Genomic DNA, 13,435 nt, shown 5'->3' on the forward strand with positions numbered 1-13,435 from the left:
ATAACACAGAAAAATGCTTATGATATACCACTGAATATGAAAAGCAGAAAAATTTATATTAAGTATTACAGGGATATGCTCAGGTATTAGAGGTATAGACAGGTATATACAGGTATATATTACAATGTATTTTCACCTGTATATATGTGCCCATTGCTGTGTGTATGTGCTGACCTCTTCCTAGACTACTAGCATTTCTACTTCTCACTCTCTCCATCCTCCACCGAATCGAACTTATCTCCAGGGCAGGAAAGATTTTGCTACTTCAATATGGAAGTATGCACGATCCAATTTCCAGAAAAATTTATACGGAAAAAAATGCACCTTCTGCTGATAATCTGAATGTACCTTAGAAGTATGAGGGTAGTTTTGGCAGAAAACTAATATAAATCAAACAAAACAGCCAAATAAGGTATAAAAGGAAGACATTCAGAACCTAAGTTTCTAGGTAGGTCTGGATGGATAGTTTCCCTCATAGGAAAGCTCCCTGGGGCCTTGCTCATGTCCATCACTCCTATTTTATAGGCAATTGTTACAGGTTTGGTGATCTAATTTTCAAGTTCAAGCAAATTAGCAGCAACTAACAAAACCAGATGAGAACCTGAGGCATCAAGAAAAAACAGAACTCTGTTTATAAAGTTAGAAAAGTATGAAATACATTTTTTAATTTCTATCCAAAATTATCAAAATTTTAAAAAACATTTCCAAATAACCCATATATCTGCCAATGGGTTGAATGATGAATGGAAGGAAATGGATGAATCAACCATGACACATCCACACAATGGAGTACTATGCAACCATGAGGGTGGCGTGAGAAAAACCTCTATATACTAATATGGGGTGACATTTAGGATATCTTATTAAGTGAAAAGAACAAATTGTGAAACAGGATATATAATATGCTATGCTCTGTGAGAAAAAAAAACAGGAGGACAATACATACTTGCCTGTTATTGCAAAAATTAATAGGAAGAATAAACCAGAAACTAATTTTTAAAAATGGTCATCTATAGGGACAGAGGAGAAATCAGGTAGAGGGGATAAAGATGGAAGTAAGACTTCTATGACTTTACATCTTTATATAATTTTGATTTTTTTTACTCCTGTAAATGTTTTCTATAATTCAAAAAATAAAATTAACCGAAAAGGGAAAGAAACTAAATATTTAATTTAAAACAACACAAAACAAACTTAAATATTTATCAAATTTTTAACATAACCATGCGAGGACAAAATTATTTCAAATGTTTTTTAAGCTTAGCACATTGTTATCCAATCATTAGATATGTTATAAAGATAAAAGAACCACAAAGAAATCTTTATCTTCACTTAGTCTTTTGAACTAGTAATATTGGTGCTATTGTTTTAAAAAATTGTAAGGTAAAGCAAATAAGTAAACTGTTAGTGTTATTAAGAATTTAGATTGTTAAGAAAGAAGAGGTATCTATGTAAAATCAAAGGTAAGAAATAATGTATAATGTTGAATTTGAGTTAGAAATATCATTATTATTTACAGCACATAAGCCTTCCTCTCAGGCTTTGATATCTGAGGAACACAGGTTAAGAACAAGCCTATAAGGAAACAATCAGACAAATCCAGAATGTGGAACATTCTAAATAACAGGCTTGGTCTGTTTAAAAAAAAGAGTGGGGGGGGGGCGCCTGGGTGGCTCAGTTGTTAAGCGTCTGCCTTCAGCTCAGGTCGTGATCCCAGGGTCCTGGAATCAAGTCCCACATTGGGCTCCCTGCTCAGTGGGAGGCCTGCTTCTCCCTCTCCCACTCCCCCTGCTTGTGTTCCCTCTCTTGCTCTCTCTCTCTGTCAAATAAATAAATAAAAATCTTTAAAATAAAAAAAAAAAAATCACTGTCTTAAGTAGAGGTGAGTGAGCAAACAAAACAACCAAAAACAACATCTGAGCCTTGATTGGATCCAGTTAAACAAAATCAACTACAAAAGATACATGGGGATGGGGCGCCTAGCTAGCTCAGTCCTTGGAGCGGGTGACTCTTGATCTCTGGGTATTGAGCTCTAGTCCCATGTTGGGGGTAGTGATTACTTAAAATAATTAAATAATAAATAAAATGATATAGGGGTGATAACTAGGAAATTTTGACTAGGGACTCGATATTAGATAATACTGAAATTATTGCTCATATTCTTAGGTGTGATTACGGTTTAGTAGTTAGAAGAATGTTTTCATTCTAAAGAGTCGCATGCTGAATATTAGGGCTCATGTGTCAAAATGTCTGTAACCAACTTCCATATGTATATTATCCACACACACATATTTATACATTAAGGAAAATGGTAATGTTACTAACTATTGAATCTATGTCATGTTAATAATTGTTGAATCTAGGTGATAGGTATGGTATATGACGCTTATGTATTGGTCTTTCAAGTATTCTGTATATTTGAAACTTTTCATCGAAAATTTTGAAGAAAAGTGTTTATAGTTAAGAAGGTAAATAGTCGGGCTGGCCTCTGGCTCCTTCTTCCTCCGACGTGGCTGGTGGCCACAGAGCAGTTCAGTTCGTGCAGTCCTCACTGCCTGCATCTCCTTCAGGCTCTCCTCATGTCACTGCAGCCACCATGCTGAGACCAATCCTGTGGCATCTTCCATATCCAACCAGGATTGTGGCCACCCTGGGGCATGGCCCAGGGGGGAACTGGGTGACCATACTGGACATTGTGGAATAATTCATCCAAATGTTACCATATTCATTGGAAATAGCGTGATAGGTCATCTTCCCAGATTATTTGAGGAAGCAGAGAAAAAAGGAAAAGGTCTGGAAGGCTGGGAAAAAAGGCTTATCCTATCTGACAGTGCTCATATCGTATTCAATTTTCATCAAGCACCTGATGGTCTCCAGGAGCAACAGAGACAAGAACAAGCAGGAAAATTTGGGGTACCACAAAAGGTATTGGCCCAGTTTATTCTTCCAAAGCTCCTGGGAGTGGACTGCGGATGTGTGATCTTGTTTCTGACTTTGACGGCTTCTCAGAGAGGTTCAAAGTTCTGGCTAACCAATACAAATCATATAGCCCACTTTGGAAATTGACACTGAAAGTGAATTACAAAAACTCAAGGGCTATATGGAAAGGATTAAACCAATGGTGAGAGACGGAGTTTATTTCCTTTCCAAGGCCCTAGATGGACCACCAAAGAAAATCTTGGTAGAAGGTGCCAATGCAGCACTACTAGATATTAATTTTGGAACTTATCCTTTTGTAACCTCTTTGAACTGCACAGTTGGAGGTGTGTGTCCCTGGTTGGGTATACCCCCTCACAATGTTGGAGAAGTGATGGGGTCATAAAAGCTTACACAACTCAAGTTGGCATTGGTACCTTCCCTACAGAGTAAGACAATGAAATTGGAGAATTATTACAAACAAGAGGTGGACAGTTTGGGGTAACCACTGGCAGGAAAAGAAGATGTGGCTGGCTGGACCTCATTTTGCTCAAATATGCTCATATGATTAATGGATTTCCTGCATTGGCACTTGCCAAATTGGATATTTTGGACATGTTTATGGAAATCAAAGTTGGAGTTGCTTACAAGTTAGGTGGTGAAATTTCCCAGCAAACCAAGAAGTCTTAAATAAAGTTGAAGTTCAATATAAGACTCTCCCAGTTTGGAACACAGATATATCAAATGCAAGGACACTTAAAGAACTACCTGTTAATGCAAAAAATTACATTTGATTTATTGAAGAAGAGCTTCAAATTCAAGCTAAATGGATCAGTGTAGGTAAATCCAGAGAGTCTATGATTCAATTCTTTTAAGGATTTCCCGTGACGCGAGAAACATTCCTTGAGGTGGGGGGGAAAGGACTTTCGTAAATATTTCATTTATGATCTGCAAATTTCAAGAATAAGACACTGAAGTGAGTTTTAAGCCCTACAATAGTTTCCAGTCATTTAAGACGGCTGGCTGGTGTGGAGAGAAACTTCGGCATGTTCCAGGTCAACCACCTTTGCTGGCAGAATCCCCGAGTCATGTGTTGCTCCCGCTGCTCATGGTGCCATGTTTTCTCTCAGTGTTTAGAAGTAGTATGACCCATGTTGTTTGAAATTTAAAATAGAGTTCCTTTCAGTGTAGTTTTTCTTCATCATTGTCATTGTGTGTTCTTAAGTTTTACCTCTATTAAATGGTAAGGACAATTAACGCAGTTTTGCACAAATATTTTCTACGTTCTGGTCATTCAATTTGTCATTTTGATCTTTGCTGTTAGAAAAAAAAAATGATGAAAAGAAAGGTTCTGAAAACTTTTGTAATGCTATAAATTCTGTTTAACCTGTAAACTGTTTATTTTCTGCTGAGACCATAGCAAATTTGAGCTTTGGCAGGGAAGGGGGCTTATATTCATGTATCCCTTAATTTGTACAGATCACAAAACTTACTTATCTGTGTAAGTTATTTAAAAAATTTAACATTTAATTAAATGTCCAGAGGAAGGTAATTCCCTAAAACAGCAATCTTAATGTTAAAAATATTAGTTATTAAAAGATCATTGTGATAAGTGGTGGATATTTTTCTTTAATTTCAGACATTAACTCTGAAATGTATAGCTGCCCTTTTTAATTTACCATTATTTCTAAATCCACTGGATTGATTTTTCAACATTTTGCCTGTTGGTATGCCTACAAAATCATCTTTAATGTCCAAATGAACCCAAATTGTTGGTCATAATTTTGATCATACCTTTATTTTTTCTTTCTTGGAAAAAAAGAGGTGTTGTTTTGACAATTAGGCTTAACATACTGCGTTGTAGGTTATCCTTCAATGAATTATTTTAAATGCTTAAATTAGGTGCCGCTTAAATTTATTTTATTATACAATCAATAGCTGATAAAAAAGGACCACATATTTCTAGTAAAATAAATAATAATAATAAGGTAAATACTCAGCTACATATTATTAAAAGTAGCTATTAAATTTATTAATTATGTATTATACTAAAGTAGCTATTTAGAACTACTTCCTCAAAAGTTATAATTTTACTATAGAATTCAGTAAACCAACCACTATATATAACAGTGAAAGACTGTAAGAGAGTCTTTCAGAAGGAAAAATGAGTACAAATGAAGTCAGTTCATATGTTGGAGCAAGATGGGTGAGTGAGCAGGAGGAGAGAGCATATAATCCTAAAATATCCATCTGGAAGAAGGTGCTCAGATTTTTTTTCTAATTATCCCTGTGTTTAAAAAATAAAAGTTTCATTTACACTTAAGCTTGAAGATTTCAGTTTGTTTAACTGCAGTTAAGATGAGTAAATTTCATAGAAGAGAAACTGGTTACATATAAACATCTACGGAAATCCGCTGTGAGCTCGCACATTGATGGCCGAATGGCAGTTCAAACTAATTCTGGTTCCATTTCCTAGAAAAATGGCACCATCTGCTGGCTGGGCAAAGGCAGAATTCATAGGCCTGACCTGTTTCTTTCCTAGGTCAGTGAAAATCAGTTCCATACTGCAAAACTTTCAGGATTCATCTTGGGGAAGAGATCAGAGTACCTTCATGGATGTTTATCACTTGTGCAGAAGAGACAGATAAACTCTCTCATTTTAATGCCTTAAAATTTTATATGAGCTGCTCAGAAGGCTTCTTCTTGTTTTTTAACAGAGAATGACAATGTTAACCAAGCTCTCCAGGGTAACATGACCAGAGTAGATCACTCTTTTACCAGCTCACCCCTGCACCCCCCATCATTTACTGAACAATATTCTAACATCTCTGATCTCAGATTTGCTTTGCTTTTGTAGAAACATCCAATAATTTGGTGATAAGTTCAACAGAATGATGTATTTTTTATGTCCCCAAGGAGGAGACAACCAACATTTCAAATCTTCAAGTGGCCTCAATACAGCCACAGATTTAAGAGGGTGATGTGCCCAGAACAGACACAGACACTCTGGACAAATGAAAATGTGTGTATTCCTCTCTGGTTTCTTAACCTGGTGGGCTATATAAAACCCAAGAAGTTAAAACTGACTTTTTTTTTTTTTTTTTTGCATCCTTTCTCTTAAACCCTACACTGGGTTCTCTCCTGACTTTCCCTGAGTGGCAACATAGTCCCCAACAAAAGAAATCACTTCAACCCAGTTATGGGCTGAATTGTGTCCTCCAAAATTCATATGTTGTAGTCCTACCCCTAGAATCTCCGACTGACTGTATTTGGAGATAGGGTCTTTAAGGAGGTAATTAAGGTGAAATGAGTTCATTCGGGTATAGGCCCAAATCTAATGTGACTAGTGTCCTTAAAAGAAGAGCAGGTTAGGACACACTCACACAGAAAGAAGACCGTGTGAAGATGGTGGGGGGAAGACGGTCATCTGCAAGCCAAGGCGAGAGGCCTCAGGAGAAACCAACCCTGCTGACACCTTGATCTCAGACATCTGTAGCCTCCAGAATTGTGAAAAAAGAAATTTCTGTTGTTTTGGCCACCCAGTCTGTGGTGTTTTCTACGGCAGCCCCAGCAAAAATACCAATCCCATGTTTATACAGCAGCTGAGAGAAAGGAAAGCAAGAGAAGTAACAGGAAGTGAAGCTAAAGCAGCTGCTTGTCACAGAAAGAGGGAGCTTTGGATGTCTTCCTCACTCCCACCCAAGCTCCAACCACTATGGCTCGTGGTGAGTTTCTAAGGACTCCAGTATGTCTTTGCCCCATGTCAGAGCTCCTCTTCCGTGGAACGGAAGAAAGATTGGGAAGCTTTGAGCTTCACCTGGAGATTAGAGAAGGTAGCCAGCAATTAAATTGTTATTGCCCTGTACATAACAAGTAGCAAAAAATGTGTTGCTGAACAACAGGTAGGCTGTGAACAGGGACAGGGAACCTCTTTCCTTCTAAGTTAATTGCAGCCCATTCCTCTTCTCTAATTGCAAAAGTAAAACATTTTTATTGTAGAAAATAGAAAAGATATAAGATATAAAGAAGAGAAGTCATCTGTAATCCTCACTCGGAGACAACTATTTACTGTTTTAATGTTTCATTCCAGTCATTTTTCCATGTATATGTTTCACCAAATTAGATGCACATACAGAGTTTTATATTTTGCTTTTTCCCCTTATCATATGGATAAAAATGTTCTCATTTCATTAAATCTTATTCTCTTCCCTATTTTCTTGGGACTTGTGTGAGCCTTAGCAATGAGGCCAGTGACTCACTTCCAAGCAGGGGCTCCCAGCTCCACGTGACCACCACCAGCCCACCAGTGAAAACGGTCTACTCAGAGTCACTGAGGCAAGAAACATTTGCTGACCAGCCCCCTCTCACTTGTAGATGACACACAGTCCACTGGAGTCAACCTGAGTGGCCACAGCAATGACAATGGTCATTGGGGGTCACAGAGAAACCCCCTCTTTCTTCAAGTAGCTGGTTAGAGATTTAACTCATTAAACAGAGGCTCTGAGGCTCTCTATTTAACTCTCTTCTCTGATGACCTACTTTGCCTGAGTAAACTTTCACACTCCTTTAATGCAAATTCGTCCTACTTTTGACACCAGGCCAAGGTGGAACCAAGTTCACGTCTCTCTTTCAGCTCCCTTGGTCTCTGGAGAATCCACCTGTGCTTCTGTCTCGGCGTTTATACCCATATCTCTGCCACAGGTGGAAACTCTCTTCTCTTGTCCTTTTTTCCATGTACCTTATCTATACAACTCATTTATATAACATAGGGACCAACACCAACCACCCCTACACACACACACACAAACACACACACGACCATACACAGCTCATTTCACTTCCCTTCTGAACTCACAGGAGCCTCAGGAGTTTCTCTCCCCCACTCCCCACTTCCAGGTACTCCACTGCAGTAAACTCAGTGAACTCTCACAGTAACGCTTATCTATATTTTAAAAATAAGAGAACACAGAGGCACAGAAGCAAAATGACTTACCCAAGGCCACATAATTAATAAGGGGATGAACAGGAATTTGAACCCAGCCTTTCTTGCTCCAGAGTTTGTGTGCTTAATGGCTATATTTTGTTACTAACAATGATTAACATTTCTTGAGGATGCACTCTACGCCAGATGTTGTGCTAAGCCGAATCTCGGAACAACCCTGGGAGGTAAGTGTTAGTATGAGCTCCATTTTACAGTTGAGAAAATTGGATGTATTACAGTCACTACACCTTACCTAGTCAATCATTGGCTTTATTGGCTATGTGATAGTGGGAATTTTTGTTTTGTTTTCATTTTTTGAAACTTATTTTTAAATATTTGTTTTTATCTACAATAACATTCACTTTTTTGGATGTAATGTCCTGTTGATGATTGCACAGAGGCAGGTTCAAGACACAGAATAGTTCTGTCACCCCTAAATTTCCCTTGTGTTGCTCCTTTGTAATCAAACATTCCCCAGTCCCATCCTCTGGCAAACCATGATCTGCTTTCTGGCCCTGTCGTTTTGTCCTAAAACAGCCCAGCATGCTCTACATTCACATCCTTCTCTGCATTTTAATGTGATTATGTTTATAGACTTCATAATATTGAACTACCATGGACATTTAGAATAAATGTCTTTGGTTATGGTGTATTTTCTCCTAGTGCACTGTTGGAATCCATTTGCTGGTATTTTATTAGGATTTTGCATCAACAATTATAAGTGAGGTTAGTCTGTGGTTTCCTTTCTTGTGCTATCTTGGTCAGGTTTTAGATCAGTGTCATACGAGCCAAATAAAATAACGGGGATGCTTCCTTCTTTCTCTGTGGTACAGACTAATTAAAATAACACCAGATTCAGGGCACCTGAGTAGCCCATCAATTGAGTGTCAGACTCTTCATTTCAGCTCAGGTCATGATCTCAGGGTTGTGAGATCAAGCCCCATGTCGGGCTCTGCACTCAGCACAGAGTCTGCTTAAGATCCTCTCCCTCTCGCCCTCCCCTGCTCAAGCTCTCTTGTGCGCTCTCTCTCTCAAATAAATAAAATTAAAAAAAAAAAAATAACATCAGATTCATCTTTTCCAGAAAGGTTTGTCAGGTACCTTTTTGACAAGTAAAACAGGTTTTCTGACACAAGATGCAGACACAGATCATCTCTGCCTCCACACACGGGCCTTCCTTCATTTCCACCCTCCACTTTATTTTCCTCGCTTGCCTCAGCCCTTCCTTCTGCTCCTCCCCAGAGTCTCCGTAAGAGCCTACTTTCAAACTTGCCTTTTCATTACTCCCCTCATTTCACCAGAAAAATGCCAGTTATAACATATTTAAATTTCTCATTTGCATGTCACATTACCAAGTTCATTTGAAATTACAAAACTTTTCACCAAATTAGTTTTTTTGTTTTTTTATTTTTGTTGTCTTTTTTTTTTTTTAGAGACAGAGAGAAGGAAGAGGGGCACAGGGAGAAGGAGAGAGACAATCTCAAGTAGACTCCATGATCATCATGGAACCCAACATGGGGCTCGATCTCATGACCCTGAGATCATGACCTGAGCTGAAACCAAGAACTGGACACTTAACCAACTGAGCCACCCAGGTGCCCCAAAGTAGTTATTTGAGAACAATATTTTGTAGTGGGAGAAAGGTGGCCAAGGGGTATAAAAGCCTACAGAGTGTTTCCCAGCATGCCACGGCCAGCCTAATTCCACTATCTGGTTTTTGTTTGTTTCATATTGTGAAGAGAGGAACCAGAGAGCAAATATAAGACTATAAAGATTTCTTGCAACAGCAGTTATGTTCATAGAAGCAAAAGTGAATGGAGAACAGAAATAATTCTGTGACTGAAAGTGCAGGGATGGTAGATGCAGGAAATTTCATGGCATGAAATGTCCATTTAACTGTGTTTATACAGATCTGGCCTCAGAGTGAAATCAGTCAGCTGCTTTTAAAACCTCAAGACTATTTTCAGACAATGGTATGTTATAAAATATTTCATTTTTGATAATTCTATAAACTGTATTTTGGATGACTCAATCTAACTTTGTTTTTGCCTTGAAAAGTAAACTCTGAAGGGGCTCCTATAATACTTTGGGGTTTTTGTTTTTTTTACAATTCTTCTCTAAGGTAATAAGCACTAAAAGGTGAATTTAAATAAATTTGAATGTGAATCTATTTTATTTGCTTATAAGACCACACAGAGATTTGTTTATACCCCTTTTATATTTAAAAAAAAAAAAAAAAGAAGACCACACTTGTCACCTAATCAGAGAAATAAGTTTGAAAAATGATATCAAGAGTCATCAGTCACTTTAAAAATTGGCCCACCACAGGATTTGCTGTGCTCTGGAACAGCGTGGCCGCTGTACAGAGCACAGCATGCATCACAGAGGCTTCGAGATGCGGGCTGAGCTCTGCAATTCCTTTGTTGACTCCTACTCCCTCTGCTGGCTCCACAGCTCAGTGACCATCCCGAGACAACACGTGTGTCAGGCCCCCAATGGGCCTCAGGAACCGGCAAAGACTGGTAACTAGTACTAGTCAGTCAGAGAAAGACAAACACCGTATGATCTCACTCCTATGTGGAATTTAAGAAACAAAACAGATGAACATAGGGGAAGGGAGGGAAAAATAAAATAAGATGCAATCAGAGAGGGAGACAAACCACAAGAGACTCTTAATTCTAGGGAACAAACTGAGGGTTGCTGGAGGGGAGGTGGGTGGGGGAGATGGGGTAACTGGGTGATGGGCATTAAGGAGGGCACATGATGGAATGAGCCCTGGGTGTTATATGAAACTGATGAATCACTAAACTCTATCTCTGAAACTAATAATATACTCTATGTTAATTAATTGTTTAAAAAAAGAAAAAAGACGAGTACAAATGGGCAAGCTGAGCCCTAATGGGTGACAGATCTTGGTCAAATTCATGAAGTCAGTGACAGGGCCAGTGCTGTGACCACAGGCTATTCACTATGCCATACAGCCCTCACACGGCAAAATATTCAGAGCTGTTCAAATATTCTAGCACTTAGTGATATTCCTAACCTATGAGTTGACCTATGTTAAAAAAAAATAAAAATATCTTTCAAGGTGCATGTATTATTAATTTATAACGTATGCATAATGGTTGACATTTTAGCAGAGTTAAAAGAAAGGTTTAAAAAAAATAAAAAGGTTCTGCTACTGATAGGAGTGATACATAAAACAAAAATAATGACTCTCCAAAACATTATGCTGAGGAAAACAAGCCAGACAGAAAATAGTTCATTCATAAGATTCCACGTACATGAAAGTTCTATTTCCAGAAGAGGTGCATCTATGAGAACAAAAATCAAATCAGTTTGGTTACCTGGAGCAGGAGAAACTTCAAATGGACATAAACAAACCATTTGGTGTGATAGAAATGTTCTATACCTTGATTGTAGCATTGGTTACACTGTCACCCATGTTTGTCAAAACTCATTAAATTATACATTTTAAGTGAATGCATTTTCTATTGTAAATTGTACATCAAGAAAGTTGATTTACAAAAAAATTCTGGGGCTGCCTGGGTGGCTCAGTTGGTTAAGCGTTAGACTCTGGATTTTGGCTCAGGTCATGATCTCCAGGTTGTGGGATCAAGCTCCGAGTCAGGCTCCACACTGAGTGTGGAACCTGCTTGAGGATTCTCTCTCCCTTTCGCTCCACCCCTCCCCCTGCCTCCGCTCATGCTCTAAAAAAAAAAAAAAAAAATTTCTGTACTAGTTAAATCATAAAATGTAATCTGTTCTTTCAACCTGAATATACTCAGACTCATTTTTTTAAAAGAGGAAAAAGAACAGATACCATCTTCATCATTTAGCCACAAACTTGTATTTCCTTTAAAGAACAAAAATCTAGATCCAAAAGGCAGGGTTAGAGAGGGGAATCAATGTCTCTGCATGCTCTGCCAAAGACATTACGCTGACAGGACAAGGAAAATTATGACATGAGTATAGCGCTGGATGAGAAAGTCTTCCTCGTCCCAACCCCTCCTGTCTCGGTGGCACTTGTTCATGTGTGAGCCAAAGGCCTGCATGCATGTGGCAGAGGCAAAGGCAGGACAGAGTGAATGCGCTGGAGTGCGCAGGCCCTCGCAGAGGCATGTGCTCTAGGGTGGGCACTCGGCTGGTGGGTGGTACTGATTCAAAGCTGCAGGCGACCTGGAGGAGCCACTTTCTCTCTGGTGCAATGGCACCTACATTGCAGAGTGACCCTGCTTTCATCTGCCACTCTTCAGAAACACCCTCCCACGATTATTACTTTATGATACCAGGTCTTATGCACGTGAATTAGGAGTCAGATGGAAAAGGCCGTTCCAAATTCTGTGATCAAATTAGCTTGTTGGGCGCCTGGGTGGCTCAGTTGGTTAAGTGACTGCCGTCGGCTCAGGTAACAATCCTGGAGTCCCGGGATCGAGCCCCGCATCGGGCTCCCTGCTCAGCAGGGAGTCTGCTTCTCCCTCTGACCCTCCCCCCCTCATGCTCTCTCTCTCTATCTCATTCTCTCTCTCAAATAAATAAATAAAATCTTTTAAAAAAAATTAGCTTGTAAAAAAGTGAACTAAACAAGTGTTTCCTGTTATATCTATCCCCCCCCACCAAGAAAGGGATATTTTATGTTTTACAATTTTATCTGACCCCTATGTCATTGGTGGGAGACATTACTTTGGGCATGACACAGTCCAGAGAATGCTAGGTCATCTGAGACAGCTAAGAATGTGCCGGTAGCAACAGAGAGTGTACTCACAAGGCGGTAAATAAACTAAGACTAACACATATTATGCTTTAGGCACTGTTATAAACTCTTTATCTCATTTAATCTTCATATCAACCCTCTTGTGGAAGTACTGTTATTTCCCCCATTTTACAGTTGAAGAAACTGAGGCAGAGAGAAGTTCAGCAGCTTGACCAAGCTTATAGAATTAGTAAAGGTCAAGGCAGAAAGCAAACCCAGGCTGTCTGGCCCCAGAGCTCATGCTTTTAATAATCATGTTATAGTGCCTCTCGGCAGAAGAAGGAAATAAAGGAGTGGGCACTTCAGACCTTCACTACTCAAAGTGTGGTCCATGGGTGAGCAGCATCACCATCAACTGGGAGCTTGTCAAGACTACACAGCCACAGGCCCCACTTGGGACCTATTAAATTAGAATTAGCATTTTAACAAGATCTTCAGGTGATCCATTAAAATTTGATAAGCACAGCTCTAAACAAGAAAGCCTTAGGTATTTCTTGTTTTGGTTTACTTTTGTTTTAGTCCCAGACTCCTTTGAGAATGTGATGAAAATCATGGAGCCTGAGCATAAGGTGCATAGGATTTCAAAGAGCTCATGGACTCATGCTTACAAAACGTTGCTACATGGACAGTTTGAAGATGCTGGAACCAGTCTTTTATGCTTTCCATGCATTAGCACATTTAGTCCTTATAAACCTATTATTGATAACAGAAACTTGAAGAGGTTAACTTGCCTTAGTCATAGCTAAGAAGAGGAGATGTCAGGGTCAAATCTGGACATTGTGTTG

At 39.0% G+C, this 13,435-nt stretch overlaps 1 pseudogene; it reads left to right on the plus strand.

The window, feature by feature from the left end:
• Nucleotides 1-784: 784 nt before the first annotated feature.
• Nucleotides 785-3,791, plus strand: LOC116646652 (annotated as a pseudogene).
• The last annotated feature ends 9,644 nt before the right edge of the window (nucleotides 3,792-13,435 follow it).

The sequence above is a fragment of the Phoca vitulina genome, unplaced genomic scaffold, assembly GCF_004348235.1.
Source record: "Phoca vitulina isolate PV1807 unplaced genomic scaffold, GSC_HSeal_1.0 scaffold37, whole genome shotgun sequence".
In the NCBI taxonomy this organism is placed as follows: Eukaryota; Metazoa; Chordata; class Mammalia; order Carnivora; family Phocidae; genus Phoca; species Phoca vitulina.